The sequence below is a fragment of the Macrotis lagotis genome, chromosome X (assembly GCF_037893015.1).
Source record: "Macrotis lagotis isolate mMagLag1 chromosome X, bilby.v1.9.chrom.fasta, whole genome shotgun sequence".
NCBI lineage: Eukaryota > Metazoa > Chordata > Mammalia > Peramelemorphia > Peramelidae > Macrotis > Macrotis lagotis.
The window spans coordinates 514,417,148-514,439,980 of record NC_133666.1 but is presented as its reverse complement, the minus strand read 5'-3'; the positions used below and the strand labels follow the sequence as shown (position 1 = coordinate 514,439,980).

General features: G+C 36.9%; 1 long non-coding RNA gene across 1 annotated transcript; it reads right to left on the bottom strand.

Moving 5' to 3' along the window:
- Positions 1 to 1,234: 1,234 nt before the first annotated feature.
- Positions 1,235 to 16,280, bottom strand: LOC141502478 (uncharacterized). Its single transcript, XR_012472535.1, has 2 exons — positions 6,725 to 16,280; positions 1,235 to 3,700 (listed from the first exon to the last, which is right to left on the bottom strand). It is a non-coding gene; the product is annotated as an uncharacterized LOC141502478 (long non-coding RNA).
- Positions 16,281 to 22,833: the final 6,553 nt, after the last annotated feature.

Sequence of the window (22,833 nt, the reverse complement as noted above, 5' to 3'; positions counted from 1 at the left end):
AATAATCAAGTAGTAGTTTAATTAATTGGTTTCTGAATGAGAAATACAATTTGCAAATCGGGAATTCTCATGATTGGAACTTTAATTTCCTGTTGTGAAAATAGAGATTACATACATAAATCACAAGTGGGAAGGGAGAGAGAGAAAGAGAATCACAACACAATCATTTATGTGGCTTAAATGGTTTCTCATGCACACTCACAAGTGCAGCACAATACAGGTATAACAGTTCTTGAGAAACAATTCTTCTCAAGTCTTGGGGGGTACTTTGGTACCAAAGTCTGTGATGGGAACAGGTTTTACCATTTCTAATTGATTTCACTTAAGACAAACACAGGAATATAGCGATTGTGAGAGTTCTGTCAAGTTGATGGGTCACTTTCAGCTACTTTGTGAGTTTGCATGTGTAAAGGGAGCTCTGAGAAATTCAGATTATTACTATATCCACTATACATCAAAATGAAAATCATAATTTCCTTTTATACATAATTGACATAGAAAAGTCATAATTAGAAATTTTATCACCTGGATAAAATTCATTTGACTCTGGGGTGGGATGTTTTTTGGGGGGAAGGTATGTGAGATATGACAATTCCCATAGAGCTAGATTGACTACAATAGACATGGAAGATAAAGAGTTTGAGAAATAGAAAGACCAGGGTTTTATAAGTAGGGAGTAGAAAACTAAGAACTAAATACATTGGGGAAAGAGGACTAAAAATGTAAAGGACAATTCTTGACAAGCTTGACTGATGGGGATAAGAGAGAAAAAGAGACAGAGAGACAGAGAGGCAGAGACACAACAGAGACAGAGAGAGACAGAGGGAAGTAAGGTAGGCCATTACTTTCAAAGGCTACTGAGTAGATGACTTCCACTAACTCTTTGGCACAACCCTGAGTACAAATGACTTTCTATATAAGTGAACCAAAGCATAGGTCCATCCTATGCTCCGCAGACTGTCTCCACCAAAGTATCATTACTGCACAATGTACCCTGTGTGAAGTGTGAAGTACCCTAACCAGAGCACATGTTACCAGTAATAGTCACAACAAACCTAGTTAAGCAGATTCAGGGAGGGTAGGGGGCGGCTAGGTGGCGTAGTGGATAGAGCACTGGCCTTGGAGTCAGGAGTACCTGAGTTCAAATCCGGCCTCAGACACTTAATTACCTAGCCATGTGGCCTTGGGCAAGCCACTTAACCCCATTTGCCTTGCAAAAACCTAAAAAAAAAAATTCAGGGAGGGGAGATTCCCCCAATAGCCAGTACAATGATTTTGGTGAGTATCAAGGAATGGTTGGTTAATTGAGTGGTTCTTGTCCTGTTATCAAAGAAGACCAAACTGACATCACTATGTTTGAGACAAATCACAGTGGCTGGTCAGACCAATATGAACTTGGAATGCTCTACCACAGGATGGGCACAAATAGTCTATGTGAACACCTGGGATGGGTACTACAAACTTACAGATGCTACATTTTCTTTGAGCTGCTTCAATTCTGCCTTCCTCATAGAGTACAGCACCCTCACTGATGAGGGCACACCATGCTGGGTGGTCCTGTGCCAGTGTCTCACATGCTGTACAATCAATTCTAAAGTTCTTCAATGAGACCTCCAGGGTGTCTCATTTTGACCCCCTTGTGAGCATTTGCCCTGTGAGAGTTCTCCATAAAATAGTTTTTTGGCAAGCATACATCTGGCATTCTAACAATGTGTCCATCCCATCATGGTTGCACTCTTTGTAGTAATGTTGGAATGCTAGGCAGTTTAGCTCAAGAAAGGACCTAAGTGTCTGGTATCTTCTCCTTCAAGGTGATCTTCAGAATCTGCTTAAGACAATTTAAATGGAAGTGATTCAGTTTTCTAACATGGCACTGGTAGACTTTGTTCCAGGTTTCATGGGTATATAACAATGAGGTCAACACAATGGCTTTGTAGACCTTCAGTTTGGTAGTCAGTCTAATATGTCTTCTATCCCACACTTTCTTTTGGAGTCTCTCAAATACTGAGCTAGCTCTGGCAATGTGAGTGTCAACCTCATTGTCAATGTGAACCTCCCTGAAAAGAATACTGCCAAGGTAAATGAAATTGTCCACAGTACTCAATACTTCTCCATTTCCTATATTCGATGGTTCCACATATGGATGGTGTGGTGCTGGCTGATGGAGCACTTGTGTTTTCTTGGTCTTAATTGTTAAACCAAAATTAGCACAAGCAATAGAGAATCAATCCATACTTTGTTGTATCTCAGCTTCAGAGGCTGCATTGAGTGTACAATCATCTGCAAACAGAAAATTACTCCCTCCACTTTGGTCTTGGCCTGTAGTCTTTTCAAGTTAAAGAATTTGCCATCAGTGCATTAGCTGACCTTGTGACCATGTTCATCCTCAGTGAAGGAGTTAGGTAAAAGGACTGAAAACATCATGCTAAAAATATGGGAGCAAGGAGTTTGAATCCAACCTCAGACACTTGATTTTAACTAGCTGTGTGACCTTGGGCAAGTCACTTAATCCAGATTGTCTCACATCCAGGACCATCTCCAGTCATCCTGATTCATATCTGGCCACTGGATCCAGATGACTCTGGGGGAGAAAGTGAGGCTGGTGACTTAGCACAGCAACCCCCTCACTCAAATCCAATTCATGTGCTTGTCATAGCATGGTCTTCTTTGAAAATGAAGGACAAACATCAGGGAGTGAAAGCAATCAGAAAGACAGGACTCTAAAATAATGGGATCAGAGAGAGGTGGAAGAGACCTTGGAAATTCTCCAATTCAACTCCTACATTTTTCTGGAGATAACTAAAACATCAAGAGTTATAAAGATTTAACAGACTGCCTTCTGTGCGGGGTGGGGGGAGAGAAGCAAGATTAGGGGAAAATTTTTAAATTCAAAATAAGTAAAAATCTTAAAAAAAAAGAGTTAAAAAGATTTGCCAATATTTACACAGGCGGTGAATAGCCAACTTGGGATTTGCACTCAGCTCTTGTTAACTCTAAATCCAATGATCTTTCCACTACACTGCAAGAGGAAGCTTCTTAAGAAAACCCAGTGAGTCAAGGAGGATCATAATCAGGGAAGTACAAGGATTGAATTTATTGAATTTAATTTATTAAGGGATGGGGCTAAGTATGGCAAGCAATTCCACCAAAACTTCCTTTGCTTCTAATTCCACACTGACCACAGAAATGCATGTGATAAGCTAGGTCGTGAGTCTGGGGTGAGAGCTCCTTCCAATCTGCTTTGGGAAGAAAGCATCCAGGCTCCATGCCAGAATACCTGATGAAGATTGGCAGCTTTGGCAGAGCAAGCTAATGAGCTAGAGGTGGGGAAAGCATACTCCTCCCCCAAGAAGAACTTCTGATGATAATATCTGGAACACTGTCTATATTAATCTGTAGGAGTACTAACTCAAGTTAACAAGGAGAAAAAGGAGTAATCTTGTTACTTAATTCTCACTTAAACATGGAACTTGACAAAAAAGACTTATCTAAACCACAAGGGCTTCCATTGGTTTTCACAAAACCAACCTACCCACCTTAAAATACACCAGCCAGCAGAGCTTCTCAGAACTCCAAGAGGGTAGCTTGAGAGAAGATACCATAAATAAATAAGCAAGGGCCGTGTACAATTTCTTTTGTTTAGCTTGAGTGTCCAAAAGCCACATTGTTGTTTTATTCATGCCAATATCTCATTTCCTTCCTAAGTTTCAAGGAGGATGAAATAAAAAAGGCATCAACATCAGTTAATAAACCCAAAACCATCAATATTTTCAATAAAAATATGTTTACTTAGTTTAAAAAAAGAGAAGATCAAGATAAACCTTCCATATTTCCATTGTTTCTTATTTTCTTAGGCATTGGGTCCTATACTTTCCTGTTTTCCCTCATTTCTTAATGATCATTTAATTTAAAAAATGCTCTTTGGATCAGCATCTGCTTGAATATACTGGTGACCATATGCTGGAACATATTGGTTTATCACTCTATCATAGGCAGAGAGATGGCTATCCTTCTTTGGGACCATTCCTATATGTCAGAGTTCTACTAGAATGAGTTTTGAGGAGCACAAGCATTGATAAATAGAAGAATATTATTTGAATGGGACACTGGGTTCAGATTATTGATGTGATAATGGAGCAACAAATTGAATTGTCAGAGTTTAGACTGGAAGAGGACCCAAGAGATCATATAGACCACTTCTCTCATTTCCACAGATAAGGAAACTGAGATTCATATAGTGCAAAAGAGACTTGGGTTCTAGTCTTAACTCTCCCACTAATTTCATGTGGAATTTCTCATTCTGTGAATCCCAGTTTCCTTTTCTGTGGAAATGAGGGAGATGGACTGTATGATCTCATGAGTCCTCTTTCAGTTCTAAACTCTGACAATTCAATTTATGCTGCAATGTCATACTAATTATCTGCACTTGGTATCCTATTCAATTAATATTCTTTCCCTTATCAAATGTATGAGCCCTTCAAAACTCATTATAACAGTACTCTGACAAAAGCATGGTCCCAGCTTATGATCATCAAATTCCAGAATTTTCTGGGACATCAAAGTCCTTGATATCATAAGACTATAAGATTTTAGAAGTGGAAGGAATCTGACCCTAGTTGTTATCATCTTATTGGCTCCTGAGCAAAAATTCTCTCTATAACACATTTTACATATGAGCATCCAAACTCTGTTCAAATACCTCTAATAATAGGGAACACACTATCTTATAAGATACTCTATACCATTTCTAATTGGTAGGAAGTTATAGTTGTAATTGTGGTTGTTGTGTTGTTGTTTCAGTCATGTCCAATTCTCTATGACCCATTTGGCATTTTCTTACTGGAGTTTTTTGCCATTTGCTTCTTCAGCTCATTTTACTGATAAGGAAACTGAGGCAAACAGAGCTAAGTGACTGGTCCAGGATCACACAGTCATTGCTATTACTTTACACCTAAATCTTTTCCTTGTTAACTTTTACTCATAGTTCCTAGTTCTGCTTTCTGGGGTTAAATAGAATAAATCTAGTCCATCTTCCAAATTATAGCAATCATTAAAGTTCTCACAAAGGGCACTTTATTTTCTAATTCCATATCTTTATACTAAGTTCCATCTTCTCTTTACCTCTGTCTCATAGAATCAATCTCTCACCTGCTTTAGGAACAAGCTAACAAAAATTGAACAAAAATCACTTATCTACTTCTTTTGGGAATTCTCTAAAAGTTTCAGAGAAGGCGTTAGTTAGGAGTAATTTCTTCAAGCAGGATTTTCATATATCAAAGAATCTGCAGGTCCAGGTCCTTTCTTTCCCTGGCCTTTTGTACTTTCAGGGCTTTGTCCATAGTAAGCACATAAAAGATGCTTCCTGATCATTTCCCTCTTCTAAAGCTGTTTTCTCAATTGTAAAATGTAGGGTTGGACAAAATATCTCAGTCTCCTTGAGATCTTACGTAAAGAGATCTTCATCTTAACTCTTCTCTTCTCCAGGGTAAATATTATAGGTTCCTTCAACCAATTCACTCATGAATTGGTTTAAAAGTTACTGAAGCTGCTGAAGTCATTTTCCTTCTCCTAGGAAAGGGATTGAATTCATTATCTCTTCCAACCTCTTTTTCTTCCTAGGCTTCAGGAATCTTTTCACAGCAGTTTAAGAGTGTGCTGATTTTACAAATAGCTTGTTTTTATTTCCATTTTTAATTCCATTTTATATTTTCACCACAGCTTCTCACTATAGTACCTCAAAGACCTTAACACCATGCCATATTTCATCTCATGTTTTGTTCCCTCTCATCCTCCTTATTTTGAGGGTATTTATGATTTGTTCTGTTTTCAAATAATTTGAATCTTGTTCTAAAGTTATTCAGTACAAAAGAAACAGATATCATCTTGTTCAAACCCTCATTTTTCAAATGAGGAAACTGAGGCCCAGAAAAGGAAAGTGACTTTCTCAAGGAAGGAAACAAGCATTTCTTAAGTGCCTATGAATGCTAGGTACTTTCTAAGTACTTTACAACTGAAGAACCCAAGGCAGACAGTGGTTAAGTGGCATGTCTAGAATCTCTTAGCTAGTAAAAATCTGAAGCCAGATTGGAAATCAGGTCTTCTTGACTTCAGCCCCTGTATTCTATCCACTGAATGATCTAGCCACCTAGCAGAGTTGGGGTTAGATCCTAGGTGTCCCAACTCTCAACTCTTGACCATTGCTATAGTGTAATCTACCTGAAAAAAATTTTAGGACACAGTTTAATTAGTGACTGGTCTGTTATAGCTCCCGTCATTTTTAAAACCAATTCTGTCCATTGCTTTCTGATGACTGGGTCATTTTCACCGATTAGCTAAAGATCTCAACCTTTTCCTATACTTCAATTTTCTGCCTTTTCAGCCCTTTTCTCCACTTTAGGTCACTTTTTATCAATCTTAATTGCCATCATATAACCCAACCTATCGTCGGTGTGATCCAAAGTCCAATGCTTTCTATCCTTGCAAAAAGCAATGGCACATTCCAGGGGTTAGGTATCACTTTATTTCTGTTGCTTCTGTCAATGTGGTGCAAGTGGTGCCTATTTATATTACATGTGAGCTTGATCTAGAGGAATTAAGCTGGACATCACATTTTAGGACAGACATTGATAAGACTCAGCACAGTCAGAGAAGGGTGACCAGGATAGTGAAGGGCCCTGAAACCATTTCATAGAAAGTTCAAGGGAAGAAATTGAGGATGTTTAACCTGGAGAAAAGATGCTTCAACATGATTAATTCTGTCTTCAGTACTGGAATATCTTCCATGTTAAAGAAGGATTAGATTTGTTCTGCTCAGTCCCAGAGTACAAAATAAAGACCAATTGGGAGAATCTATAGGAAAAGAAAATCACAGAGTTTCTGAGTTGAAAGGATTCAGAAAGGGTTTGGCTAAAAGAGTTCAGAAATCTAAACCTCCAAAATAATTTCTATTACAATATTCATGTCTGGTTGTCTTTATCTTAAGACTTCTAATTGAAAGGGAACCTGCCACAGTTCAAGGAAATTTTCCCTCACGTGGTCTAAAGCAACTTCTTTCCAAATGATTGCTTTACAACTCATTCTACCCATTCTGTCTCTAGGCAGTGCAGTGGATAGAGTGCTGGTCTGGATATCAAGAATACCTGATTTCAAATCTGACCTCAGACATATATTAGCTCTATGACCTTAGCCAAATCACTTAATTTTCATTGGATCAATTATCAACTATAAAATAGGGATAATCCTGGAATTTGCAACTCAGGGTTGTTATAAGGTTCAAATAAGGTAATATTTGTAAAGCACTTAACACAGTGTCTAGTAAATGATATATCTTAATAAATTCTTGTTCCTTTTTCTTTCTTCCTTTCTTCTGCCAGGTGAAACCATGTAAAATAAATATAATCCCTGTTGCACATCTTGTTGTTCGGTCATTTCAGTCATGTCTCACCCTCTGTCTTGGCAAAGATACAGGAATGGTTTGAATTTTCTTAGTAAAGATAAAGAAGCGGTTCACTGTTTCCTTTTCCAGCTCATTTTACATGAAAGACTGAGGCAAATAGGGTTTACCTAGAACTTTCCCAGAGTCACGTAGCTAGTAAATATCTGAGACCAGATTTGAATTCAGGAAAATGAGTCTTGCTGAATCTAAATCTATCCACTGCACCACCTAGCTACTTTATCTTTACATGACAGACTTTTAAGTAATTAAAAATCAACATCATGTCTCCCACTTAGTCTTCTCAGATTTTAACTCAAAATAAAGAACTTTCTAAATATTGAAAACTTTTCAAAATTGGCATGGATTCTTCAGAAAGCAGGGTCTCTCTCCCAATACCTGAAGGCATTCAGGGAGAGATTGCATAACAATTCATTGAGGAAGCTATAAAAGAAATTCCTACTCAGGCACAGGTTGGAATAGAGGAACTCTGGGGTCCTTTCCAGTTCTGTGCTTCTTTAATTTTCCAGTTCTCTGATGAAAGTATTTCAAGAAGATTCATTGTAGAACTGCTTATAAGATTTATCGGGAGGGGGGGGATGGTGAAATTGAAGTTATAGAAGCAAGTTGAGGGACTATTGCAGGTAACAAACTTGACCAATTTTCCTTTCTGATAGCATATTAAACTGACAGTTCAAGGCAATGTCATCAACATGATGTGATTTGATTTAACAGAGATTCCTACATTTTTCCTCTGCATTTCATTGCTCTGCAGGAATCTGGAAGCCTCTCCTAATGATCAAGATGGAGAAATATGGCCTACTAGTAGAAGTAACATGATAAGGAGTGTTGAATTAGGAATCATCACCAACCTAGAGAAACAGATAATTCAAGGTCCTTGCTAAAGGACTCTCCCTCCAATCCTGTCAGCTTCAACAATTTTTGTCAATTGCTTTGTAAGAAGAAAAAGAATCAATCAATTAAACAACTTGCATTTGTTGTAACTATGTATCTGCTAGGTTCTGAGAACACAAATATAAAAGTGAGCCCTTAAGGAGTCTATAGTTATTCCATTTGAGGGATGCGATATGTTTGGAGATAAGAAAATACATGGACTAAATTTAATGATTAAGGGCATGAAGTAGCATTTGATTTAAGTCTTGAAAGAAATCAGAGTTTCTAAGAGATGGGGTGAAAGAGGGAAGTATTCTAGACTTAGAAGCAGCAAATGGAGTGTATAGGGAAGAGAAAGCAGACCAGACTGGAGAACAAATGAGGGAAAATAATATATAGTCATCTTGGAAGGATAGATTTCAAAATGTAATTTCATTGTTGTTATATTGCTTCTATGTATGCTTTATGACATTTTCATTGTGAAGGATCTTATGGCAAAACTAGGGAATATAATTAGTAGTAGGACTGATACATATTGTAATCAAACTATAAACTTACTAGTCAGGGATTTTGTCTTTATTTAGGTGATGTCTGCTTTATTGCGAAGGAGCAACTAGGTGACACAGGGGATAGAGAGCTAAGCCTGAAATCAGGAAGAACCATCTTCCAAAGTTCAAATCAGATGTGACCCTGGGCAAATCACTTAACACTCTTTCCTTCAGTTCCTCACCTATAAAAATAAACTGGAGAAGAGAAGGGAGAAACCACTCCTGTATTGGCTTCCTATCAGAAAGTTAAGGATATCTTGTACTCATGATTTGGTAAATGGTCCAAGTATTTGGTCTGGTTCTAACTCTAATACTCTACATGCATATATCTCTGACTAGGATGTTAGGGGTTTTTTCCATACTACCAACAGAGGTGAGACATGGGGACTGTAACTCAAAATTTCTTCAAATGCTTTTTGAGTTTTTCTATCTCAGAGAGGGAAATTTCCAGGGAAAAAAAATTCTCCGCATAACTGGGAGTCCATAAAACAAAAGAGGCAGAAGACACTGGTTGTTACCATACCCTGAAGAAAGAAAAAAAAAGTGCAACTTGAAATGTAGGGTAGAAGATAATAAGAAAAAATCAGATAAATAATAGTATAGAGCTAGGAAATCTCACAAACATGTTAAGTAGCTCTCATTAAGTTTCTTCCGTACTGTTATTTCTGATAAGCACCATACTGAAAAAAAAAGGCCATAAGAGTCCTCATGCTAGAGGTTGCAAGATAAGGAAAAACGTGTTCCACAACAGGGGGTACCCTTCTTATCACTCTAAGCCCAAGGACCTTGTATACATTAGAGAAAGGGAAATAGAAACCAAATAGGAATGAGTGCTTTCCCCCATGGAGTTTACTTGGGGGAGGGAGTCAGTTTAAGTCCTGACAACGCCCTCCCACCTCCAACCTGAGGAAACTGACTTTCCACTATCTGGACTGTCCACTATTCAAAGAGGTAGGAATATAAAGGGTCAAAAAGTGAGGAAGCAAGAGCTATTGAGAATGCAAGAAAAAAGCTAAAAGACCAAAAGTCCAAAGCAGAAAGTCTGGGCATATGTCCAGTTTTCAAACAGAAATTTAAATGAACAAAAATGTGACTCATAAGGACAAAAGCAAAAATAAGAAAGATTCCATCAAAGAAATACATTAAACCAATATTATACTATGTAAAAAATGAGTCAAAAATACTAGTCAAGGGCAGGGCAGAGGAGATAATACTATGAGCTTTCCAGACATTATGGAAAAACAAAGGAAACTCCAAAATTGTGCAAAAGAGAAATAAAAAGTTTTCAAAAGAAGATATCTGGATAAAAATTAATGTTGAAATTAGAGCTCTCAAATCAAAATTAACAAAGTCAACCAAGAAGATAAAAAAATTAGGCAACATAATAGAAAATCTTATCTAAAATAAGTTAAAGCTCTGAAAAAGAAAATTACAAAATTATAACACAAAATATAGAAATAGAAGGGGGGAAAGCAATAGATAGTAACTTTGAGAGACCATATGAATTCTTTATAGATAAAATTAGTATCAAGGTATGAAGAGATAGCTTAACTATCATTAGTTCTTCAAAATAACATGATTAAAAAAATTAAATTGAAATACCATACAATGGGCAACACTACAAGAAAACTCATAATAACTTTTGAAAACATGTGCCAAAGTACTGACTGATCAAAACCACAGAGCACTTCAAACTTTTAAGGTTTGGGAAAGTGGTAAAATGTCACAATTTCAATAGTAAACAAAATATATAATCATGGAAAAATAAAGACCTTTAACTGTTAAGGAATGTCAATTAGAAAGAATTAAATAGGATATTCTAAAGCCCAATGGAACTCAAGCTGCAACCCAAAATGACATATCCTGCAAGGCCAAATCTAATCATCAATGAAAAAAAAGACTCTTCAATAAATGAGGCCTTTAACCCAGTTCTGAAAGGAAAATACAGAAATTAGCAAAATGCTAGACTAGTAAATACTCCAAACAAGATAAACACAAAAGGTAAATAAGTACATAAGAATTTACTCAAGAAAAGATTAAGCAAAATTCTATTTTCTCTTATTTACATTATTGTTTTAAAAAGGTAATTGGAATTTGGGAATAAAGAGTATCTAAAGGACTAAAGATTTAAGGGCACCTTGAAGAATCAGGAAAAGAGAAGAAAAGGAAGCATTGGATTAATTTTTCCATGTATTCCCTCTTATTGAATTAATATTTTTGTAAAAGGAATAAAAATGAGAAGTAATTGAGGAGTGCTAAGGGACATAATGGAGCTAGAGAGGAGCCATGTTTTTAATACAGAAATGAGCAGAGAAGTAATAGTAATTTGTTTAGTCTTTCAACAAGAAAAGGGGTTCTGTGAGAGAGGAAGATAAACCCAATGGAAGAGAGGGACTGGGTTGAGAAGAGTTTAGAAAATTATTTCACACCCAGACAAGGGAAATGAAAGGAATTAAGGAATGTTCCTAGTATCTCTCAGAAAGGATTGTATCCTAATCTAGGAGAGGAGTTACATAAATCCTGGCCTTAGCAGGGGTTAGTGATTGTGATAAGGGATGGGAATTAGATCAGTCCTCATGTCTGAGGAAGAAAAGTGTTTTTTACTGCATGACACAGCTTCCATTAAATGTTGTTTCACTCATGAATTGATAAATCTAAGAGTAAGGCTCAAGAGAAAATGGTCCTAACCAAAAACAAACAAACTAAACAGAAGATAGGTGAAATCTACAAATAGAAAGCCATAGAGAACTTCAGATTTATTAATCCAGAAACTTTACATTAGGGAGCTGTAAAGATTAATGAATGGAAGTATTTAATGTAAAATATATTAATAAGGGAGAATCAACTAGAAGTTTATTAAACCACCCAGAAATACTTATCTATATTACATTTCCTACATAGCAAGCAAGCTGGAGAGTGAAGGAGATCTCTGGTATTTTGGACATTTGAGAGAGAAATGGTAGGTTAGGACACTTTAGTGGAAGTTAGGAGTTCAAAAATTATGGTGGATACAAAACAATTAAATGAGAAGCTAATGTTAAAACAAGGGAAGGGACAAATTAAATGAAGACTTCATTTAAAAAGATGAATCAAAAGAATGTTAAGTCAGATGCTGAGAGACAAAAGGCACTGCAATTTTCATCCAACCAATCAGCTCTAAGCAGATCAATGCCTCTTTTCTAGTCAACATAGTTCCTAGCAAATAAATGAAGAGTTTATCTGTTTCAGTTAATTGTCTCTGCTCAAAGTAGTTGCTGTTTTTCACCTTCTGTGTCTTGGCTTATTGTTTCCGATATCTTGGCTTCTGCAAGCTATTATCTTTGTCACCTTCTCTCTCTCTTCCATCCCTTCTTCCTATCACTGCTGTGCTTAGTTTCTTTGAACACTGGGTCAAAGCAAGTTTCCTTCATTTACAGTGGCCCAAGTTGAATCACTCACAATATGACATGACACCCAAAAAAAGGGCAATATACACAATTTTCATAAAGTACACAAATGGTTCTTTGATTTATGATCTCTCAGCTATATCCTTCAATATTCTAAAAATAATCACATGCAAATGATCTAATGAGTCATAATTCATTGCATCTATGGGTCACTTGTGCTACTCTAAGGAATATGGTACATCTCTCTCATTTATAAAAACTATAAGTAGAATAGTTGTCCACATCTATGCCAAAACTCAGTCTTTATTGAATGAAGTATAATGACTTCCTTATGAAATTACTTCTATCTCCTCTCTCTATCTTATATGAACATACTTGTTTGCAAGTTGTCATTAGCCTGTGGCTCCTTGAGGATGGGAACTTTGTGTCCACAGGGATTAGTATAGAATCTTAGACATCAGACAGAATCTTAGATATAAATTCGCAAATATAAGTAGCATTTCACACAGTTATAACAAAAATAAGGAAGAAATAATAGAAATAAAGGCATAGAGCCAAGATGGAGGTATCAAGGCAAGAATTCCCACTTCTCCCCCCCAAAAAATCTCCAAATGTAATAAAATTATGACTACAACTAAATTCTAGAGGGGCAGAACCCACAGAATGCAGTTTTCCAGCTCAAGTTGGCTTGCTAGATCCATGGGAAAGGTCTATTCCACCAGGATTGGGTTTGGAAAGAGCCAGAGCATAGCCAGGGCAGCAGCCATACCACGCCAGAGCAAAACAGCTCCAGCCTTCCAGGAACAGCCAAAGGGATACCTGGATCCCTGGGGGCACCTGGGTCTGAGTGAGAGCAATTTCCAGACCTCTTGGCCAAGGGATTACCAGGGATATCTTGGAGAACCTGTAGGAGAACTCTGCTGCACCGGAGCCCAGGCCAGTGCTGGTATCCACAGGAATCTGTGGAGTCACCCAACAGCTGCTTCCTGAGTGCGCAGTCCACAGATGCTAAAGGGATGGAAAGAGACTTCAGAGAGATCTCTGCTATCCCTGGGATGGGAATCTGAGCCCCCATACTACCACAGAGGAGCACAGATCCTCCTCAAAGCTCTAGGGCAAAGTGGGGTGCCTATATCCATACACAGACAGGCCAGGAGAGCAGTTAGACCTTCTCACAAGACATTGGAGGAATTAAGGTCCCGGGGTAGAGGGGTGTCCCAAAAAGCCCCGAAAGCTTTGGATGTATAGTAAATCAGGTCATAGATGGAGGATATGAGCAAACAACAAAAAAAAAGAATCTGATCATAGAAAATTACTTTGGTTCCTTGTAGGATTAAAATATACACTTAAAAAATGACAAAGTCAAAGTTTCTTTATCCAAAGCCTCCAAAAACAATGGGAATTTGGTCTCAGGCTACAGAAGAGCTCAAAAAAAGACTTTGAAAAGCTAGTAGGGGAGGTAGAGGAAAAATTGAGAGCAATGCAGGAAAAACATGAAAACCGAGTCAGCAGCTTGGTGAAGGAGATACAAAAAAATCACCAGAGAAAATAACATGTCAAAAACCAGTTTAAGTCAAGGAAAAAGCAGTCCAAAAGGCCAATGAGGAGAAGAATTCCTTAAAAAAAAGAATTAGCCAGTTGGAAAAAGAGATCAAAAAGCTCTGTGAAGAAAATAACTCCTTCAAATGTATAATGGAGTTTAAGTAAGCTTGATGACTTTGTGAGAAATCAAGAAACAATAAAACAAAACTAAAAGAATGAAAAACTATATGAAAATGTGAAATATCTCATTGGGAAAACAACTGACCTGGAAAATAGATCCAGGAGAGATCATTTAAAAATTATTGAGGTGTAGCTAGCTGGTGCAGTGGAGGAGCAGCTAGGTGGTGCACAGTATAGAGCACCGGCCCTGGAGTCAGGAGTACCTGAGTCAAATCTGACCTCACACACTTAATGATTGCCTAGCTGTGTGACCTTGGCCAAGCCACTTTACTCCACTGCCTTGCAAAAAAAAAAACCCTAAAAATAAATAAAAATTAAAAAAAAATTATTGGGCTACCTTAAAGTCATGACCAGAAAAGAGACTAGAGTTCATTTTTCAAGAAAAAAATCCAGCAAAATTGCCCTGAGATCCTAGAAGCAGAGGATAAAGTAGAAATTGAGGGAATCCTCTGATCACCTCCTCAATGATATCACCCTCCAAAAAAATCCCAAGAATATTACAGCCAAATTTCAGAATTCCCAAATCAAAAAGAAAATATTACAAGCAGTCAGAAAGAAAGAATTCAAGTACTGTGACACCACAGTTAGGATTACAAAGGATTTGACAGTATCTATATTAAGGGCTCATAGGGCTTAGAATATGATATTCCAGAAGGCAAAAGATCTTGGTTTACAACCAAGAATCAACTATCAATCAAAACTGAACGTCCTCTTTCAGGGGAAAGATGGACTTTCAAACTTTCCTATTGAAACAAGCAGAGCTGAACAGAAAGTTTGATCTATAAATACAGGATTCAGGTGAAGCATGGAGACGGTAGACAGGAAGGGCTGATTGTGAGGGATTTAATGATGATGAACTGCTTGTATTTTTGCATGGGAAGTGATAAATCTAATAAGTAAGTGATAAGTGATAAATCTGATAAGGAACTGATAAATCATATGAACCTTCTCATTTATAAGAGCAGTTAGAATGAGCATATATAGACAAGGCACAGGAGGGAGCTGAATATAAAGGTATAATATAGTATAAAGATGGAGTCAATGAGTGAAAAAGGAATGCATTGGGGAAAACGGAAAGGAGAGGTAGAATGGGCTGATATTTTATATAAAAGAGTCAAGAAAAAGCTTATGCAATGAAATAGAAGGGAGAAAGTGGGAGGGGATGAGTGAATTTTCATTCTAATCAGAAATAGAGGAGAGAAAATAACATACAGACTCAATAGGGTATAGAAATCTATCTTACCTTAGCAGCAGAAGAAGAAAGGGATGGGAGAAGGAGGACAGGGGGAAGGGAAGGGGGGGGATGAAGGTGATAGAAGAGAGAAGATCCTGGGAAAGGGTAGTCAGATACAACACACTTCTGAGGAGGGTCAGGGTGATAGAAAAGAGAGAATAGAATAAATGGAGTGGGGAGGAATAGAGTGGAGAGAAATACAGTTAACAATAGCAACTATGGAAAAAATATTGAAGCAACTTCTCTAATAGACTTATAATAAAGAATGCAACCCATCCCAGAGACAGAGCTGAAGGTATCTGAACACAGACTGAAGGAATATTTTTCCCCCCTCACTTCATTTCTCTTGAGATTTCTCTATATCTTGGGGGGGGGGAGGATTTTGTACACTTTCACAACAATATTGTAGTAATATGAAAATAAATGAATAAATAATTTTTAAAATCTATACTTGCTCATAAAAAGAAGAAATAATAGAAATTGAGATCCCACTTAAAATAACCTAGATATCAATAAAATAACTAGTTATCAATCATAGAGCTAAAAGGGAAAGAAACCTTGGAGCTCATCAGTTCAGCTCCTTAATTTAGAGATTTATTTGGAAACTGAGTCCTAAGAAAACTAAATGATTTCCCCAATGTCAGACAGATCTTACATACATGAGAAAGGATTTGATCTCAGGTTCATTAGCTTCAGAGACCTTAGCCTTCCCAATGTACCAGAACAATTTAAATCCAAAATTTAAGTAAATATAATCACAAAATACTCGATACAGAAATAAAAGAAGACATATACTTGGGTAGTGTGTCATTTCTCAGAGTTACATTGTGCTCATATAATAAAAATAATGATACTGCATAAATTAATTTACAGATTTAATGGTTATACTTAGACAAAATAATTTTAAAAATTCATTTTCAAGAGCAAAATGTATAGACCTTTAAGGGAAATAATGAAAATGAAATAATGGGGAAAAGTAGGAAGGATATAGGAATAGTACTTTTAGACCTCATAGTATATTATGAAGTATTAAAGCTACTTAATAACAGTTTTAAAAATACAATGAAAATCAATAAAATAGACTGAACTTGCAAGTGTCAGAACAATTGAATGAATAACCAAATGTTCTATAACATGAAAAACTAAAGAACTAATTTTCCATCTGACAACAAATTACTTGGAAGTCTGGAAAGTAGTTTAACAAAAAAAAAAGATTAAAACCAGTTCCTTATACCATATCTCACAGCAAGTTCCTGTTCTATGACCTTAACCCAGTCATAACTTCTTTCCTCCCACCACAACACAGACTTTATCAAAAAAGACTTAAAAGGTTTAAAATTCCCCAACAGTTTCCTCTTCCCTCCCAATTCTTCCCCCACATGCCCTTCCAATTGATATGGGGTAGACCCAGGACAAAAACCATCCCTAGAATCATATTGGCCCTGCTTCCCCAGTGTAAGAATTATTGGACTACATGAAAATTATGATCAAAAAAAGAATCTGGATACAATATTACAAAAATTATTAAAAATTATTGCCCTGAAGTTTTAGCACAAAAGGGTAAAATAGAATTAGAAAGAAGCTATCATTCATCATCTGAAAGAGATCTCAAGTGGAAAATTTAAAGGATTGTGATAGTCAAGTTTCAAAACTCGCAGGTTAAGGAAAAAATACTGCAAGCAATAAGAGAAAAATCAATTTAAATATTGTGGAAATACAGTCAGATTTAATAAGACCTAGCAGATTCTCCTTTAGAATAATATATTTTGAAATGCAAAAGATTTGAGTTTGTGTTTAAGAATAACTTAACCAACAAAATTGAGTAAAATCCTGAATAAAAAAACAAATGGACATTTGATGAACTGAAAGATTTCCAGATATTTGTAACTCAAGAACCAGAACTCAATGAAAACTTTGATATAAAAAAATCTAGAAGAAATATAAGGAGCATAAAAGAATAATTATAAGGCACTCATTAAGGTCAAGATGCTTATTATATAATTTGAAAGAAAGGTTGAGGCTGAATCATGTATGATGGGCTGATTCTTAAAAGCAAAATTGATTAGGAAAAGGTAAAAAAGAGCAATTGTATTATAAAAATGAGGGATGAAAGGAAGAACTAGTACAAGGCAGATAGGGTTAGAGAGTTGATAATGTTGGAACCTTTCTCTTATCTCTATTGAAGAGGAAGAAATGGGTACATCCAGAAGCGTGCAGAAGTCTTCTAGACATACAGAGAGGTAAGAAAACTGGGGAATAGGGTAGGGGAGAAATTTTTAGAGAAAAGTGTAAATTGGGATTTGAGAAAGGGGAAGAATGGGGGAGGGGTGTGTGGATTGGAAGGGTGGGTTAGAAGACAGGAGGGACTCTTGAAGGGGTAGATGGGCAAGGGAGTAGGAGGGTGGTGGGGAGAAGATAGGATAAGGGGAAAGGGGTAAAAAAGAGAGACTGAGAAAGAAAATAGTAAGTAAAAATAAGATGGAGGAAAATTCACAAATAGTAACTATAACTTTTAATATAAATGGAATCTTCATTGCAGTTCTCTTTGTGGTGGCAAAAAAACTGGAAATTGCAGGCATCCTCAAACAATTAGGAAATGATTAAACAATTTGTGGTTTATGGTTGTGATGGAATACTACTATACTATAAGAAATGCTGAGTTCAATGATATAAGACATGGAAAGGCTTGCACAAAAAGGGAGACAATGAAATAAGTAGGACCAAAAGAACATTGTATACAATAACAGTGATATTGTTTTAAGAACAACATTGGACTTCCAGACAAGATGGCAGAGAGAAGACAGGAACAGTTCTAAAGTCTCCTGATCTCTTCCCCATCTATCACATGAAACAAACCTCTTAAAAGAAATCCGACTCACAAAACCCAGAAAGAAAAGCCAGGAGAAGGAACATCTACCTCAGGATTTGTCTCCTGCAGCAGCACTGGATGAATTTGGGCTGTGAGTCTGGGCTCAGAGGGAGGATCAGCCCCAGATCAGCCAGATTAGCACCTGAATTGGAACCAGAGTCTGAGGGCCTGAGACAGACCTGCTGGATCAGCGATGGGGCTAGATGGCAGGGGCTTGAGTCCACTAGGGAGCAGAGGCACTGGTGTTGGTGCTGTCCCCCAGAAGATTGCAGACAGGGCTGGGGGGCGGGGGGGGGGGGGTTCTGGAGCAGGAAAGCTTTGGACACCATCCCTGGGCTCCTCTGGTCTGAGGAACACAGTCCCCTTACAACTGAGACTTCTTCCCTAACAAAAAAATGCAAACTAATTCGGCTCAGGCCCAGGTGTGTGAGCAGAAGAACCAGCCCAGATGAGGAATAACCTCAGGCCAGGGTAAAGCCCACCTTTGATTGAAGGCAAAAGAATTCAATAACTCCAACTCCTCCCTTCAAGCAAAGAGAGAAGGCCTCAGTCAAGGTCACAGATACTCCAGAGAAAGCAATCAACACCTCCTACTGGCCAGCCAGAGAAACTACACTCAGTGAGTAAAGCATTTAGCAATCCCAAGCCCTTGTGAACCAGCCCCTCCCCAACTCAGGTCTTAGCAAAATGAAGAAGGGTAAGCGGAAAGGTGGATCCATAGAAAAATTCTTGGAAGGGAAAGACCCGAAATAGAAAAAATAGAAGCAAGTGTAAAATACCTCATAAACAAAACCACTAACCTCAAGAATAGATCGATTTGGGGCAACCTGAAAATTATAAGATTTCCTGAAAACATTGAAGAGAATAAAAGCCTGGACTTAATATGACGTGGTCTAGTGATGGAAAACTGCCCTAATATAATGGAATCAGAGGGCAAAGTAGTTACTGAAAGAGTACATCGAGCCCCCACCAGAAAAAAGATCCTAAAATGAAAACACCAAGGAATGTTGTGGCCAAACTCCAGAACTATCAGATAAAAAAGAAAATCCTGCCAGCCAGAAAGAAACAATTTAAATATCAGGGAGCCACAGTAAGGATCACGCAGGACCTGGCTGCATCAACATTAAGGGATCAAAGGGCCTGGAACAAGATATTTCAAAGAGCAAGGGAGCTTGGAATGCAGCCAAGAATCTACTTTCCTGCAAAGCTCAGCCTTCTCTTCCAGGGAAAAAGATGGACATTTAACAAAATCGAAAGAATTCCAAAAATTTCTGATGAAAAGACCAGAGCTAAATAGAAAATTTGGACATCAAATAGGAGGTTCAAGAGACACATGAAAAGGTAAAAAAGGGGGGGGCAGTAAAAGGAAAAAAAATGTAATCTAGTAAGTTGAAACTGGCTATATCCCAGCATGGGGGGAAAAAGATTCTCATAAATCTTGAGAATTGTAACTCTAAAAGAGAGAATACACCTAGCCAGAAATGATGAACATTCATGACCTATCCATGACACTGCTATCTAATGGGATGTAACTGGCTTTAACCCCACTTGGGAGAAAGATTCTGATAACTCTCAGGAATTTTGACTCTATTCGATACAATATACTGAACTAGAAGGGACAGACACTCAGCAGACTTAGGTAAAATGATCTAAAAAAACACTACCTCCTTAAAAAGGAGGACAGGAAAGAGACTGGAGGAGGGAGGGGATTGAAGGGGGAAGATCACATTACACTAAGAGGTACAAAAAACCTATGGTAATAGAGGGGAAGAAGGGAGCAGAGGAGAAACACCTGAATCTTCTTCTCATCAGACTTGGCTTAAAGTCAACCTACACATACTCAGCTAACTTATAAAACATCTAACCTTTCAAGTATTAAAAGGAGAAAAGGGGAGAGGGGATGGAGAAAGGGAAGGGGAGTGGGGCAAAAAGGGGAAATAACAAAAGGAAGGGAAGGGAAAAGGGAAAAAGGGAAAAAGGGAAAGGGGAAAGAAAGGGGAGGGTGTCATATAGGAGGGCAAACACACTTAAGGGGGTGGTATTCAGAAAATACTAGGGAATATGGATAAAGTGGGGGAGAAAGGGGGAAAAATACAAACAGAGGGAAGATAGCACGGAGGGAAATAAAGAATCAGTAATCATAACCTTGAATGTGAATGGGATGAACTCTCCTTTAAAACGTAAGCAAATAGCAGAGTGGATTAAAAACCAGAATCCTACAATATGCTGCTTACAAGAAACTCATTTGAAGCAGAGAGATACATATACAGTAAAGGTAAAAGGTTGGAGCAAAATATATTTCGCTTCAGCTGAAGTAAAAAAAAAAGCAGGGGTAGCAATCCTTATCTCAGACAAAGCAGCAGCAAAAATAGTGTTAAAAGAGATAAGGAAGGAAACTTTATCCTCCTAAAAGGTACCATAGACAATAAAGTCATTTCAATATTGAATATATATATGCACCCAGTGGGACAGCACCCAAATTCTTAGAGGAGAAGCTGAAAGATCTACAGAAAACATAGACAGCAAAACTCTACTAGTGGGAGACCTCAACCTCCAGCTCTCAGATCTAGATAAATCGAATCATAAAATAAACAAGAAAGAAGTTAAGGAGGTAAATAGATTGTTAGAAAAATTAGATATGGTAGACTTATGGAGGAAACCGGATGGGGATAGAAAGGAATATACCTTTTTCTATGCAGTACATGGAACTTATACAAAAATTGACCATGTACTAGGACATAAAAACCTAATGACCAACTGCAGAAAGGCAGAAAAAGTGAATACATCTTTCTCAGATCACAAAGCAATAAAAGTCATATGCAATACTGGGCCAAGGAGATATAGACCCAAAACAATTTGGAAACTGAATAACCTCATTTTAAAAAATGAGTGGGCCAAAAAACAAATTATAGAAAGAATTAACCATTTTATCCTAGATAATGATAATAATGAAACAACATACCAAAACCTATGGGATTCATTCAAAGTGACTCTCAGGGGATATAGTATAGCTCTAAATGCTTACATGAATAAATTGGAGAAAGAGGAAATCAATGAACTAAACATGCAACTAAAGAAATTAGAAAAAGAACAAATCAAAAATCCCCAATTAAACACTAAATTAGAAATTCCAAAAATTAAAGGAGAAATTAATAAAATTGAAAGCAAAAAAACTATTGAATTAATAAATAAAACCAAAAGTTGGTATTATGAAAAAAAATAAAATTGATAAACCTCTGGTCAATTTGATTAAAAAAAAGAAGAAAACCAAATTTCTAGTATCATAAATGAAAAAGGTGAACTCACTACCAATGAGGAGGAAATTAAAGTAATAATTTGAATTTATTTTGCCCAACTCTATGCCAATAAATTTGATAATGTAAGTGAAATAGATGAATATTTACAAAAATATAAGTTGGCCAGGTTAAATGAAGAAGAGATTAAGTACCTAAACAGCCCTATCTCAGAAAAAGAAATTCAACAAGCCATTATTGAACTCCCTAAAAAAAATCTCTAGGGCCTTATGGATTCACAAGTGAATTCTACCAAACATTTAAGCAACAATTGGTTCCAATTCTACATAAACTCTTTGGAAAAATAGGGAAAGATGGAACTCTGCCTAACTCTTTCTATGAAACCAATATGGTGCTGTTACCTAAACCAGGAAGAGTTAAAACAGAGAATGAAAATTATAGACCTATGTCCCTGATGAATATAGATGCAAAAATCCTAAATAAAATCTTAGCAAAACAATTACAACAAGTTATCACTAGGGTAATACATTATGATCAAGTAGGATTTATTCCAGGAATGCAGGGTTGGTTCAATATTAGGAAAACTGTTAGTATACTCAATTATATCAACAACAAACCTATCAAGAATCATATGATCATATCAATAGATGCTGAAAAAGCTTTTGACAAAATACAGCATCCATTCCTATTAAAAACACTAGAGAGTGTAGGAATAAATGAACTGTTCCTTAAAATAATTAGCAGTATATATCTGAAACCATCAACAAGCATTATATTCAATGAGGAGAGGCATTCCCAATAAGATCGGGGTGAAACAAGGGTGCCCATTATCACCACTACTATTCAATGTGGTATTAGAAATGTTAGCATCAGCAATTAGAGAAGAAAAAGAAATTGAAGGAATTCGAATTGGGAAGGAAGAGACAAAACTCTCACTCTTTGCAGATGACATGATGGTCTACCTAGAGAATCCCAAGAAATCATCCAAAAAACTACTGGAAACAATTAGCAATTTTAGCAAAGTTGCAGGTTATAAAATAAACTCTCATAAATCCTCAACTTTTCTATATATATTTAGCAAGATATAACAGGAGGAGCTAGAAAGAGAAATCCCATTCAAAGTAACCTCAGACAATATAAAATACTTGGGAGTCTATTTGCCAAGACAGACTCAGAATCTTTTTGAAAATAATTATAAAACACTTCTCACACAAATTAAATCATATTTAAATAACTGGGCAAATATCAACTGCTCATGGATAGGTAGAACTAATATAGTAAAAATGAAAATTCTACCAAAACTAAACTATCTGTTTAGTGCCCTACCAATCAAAATTCCAAAAAAAAAAAATACTTTAATGAGTTAGAAAAAAACTGTAAGTAAATTCATATGGAGAAATAAAAAGTCAAGAATTGCCAGGAGTTAGGAGGCAGCTAGGTGGCGTAGTGGATAAAGCACCGGCCTTGGAGTCAGGAGTACCTGGGTTCTCAGAC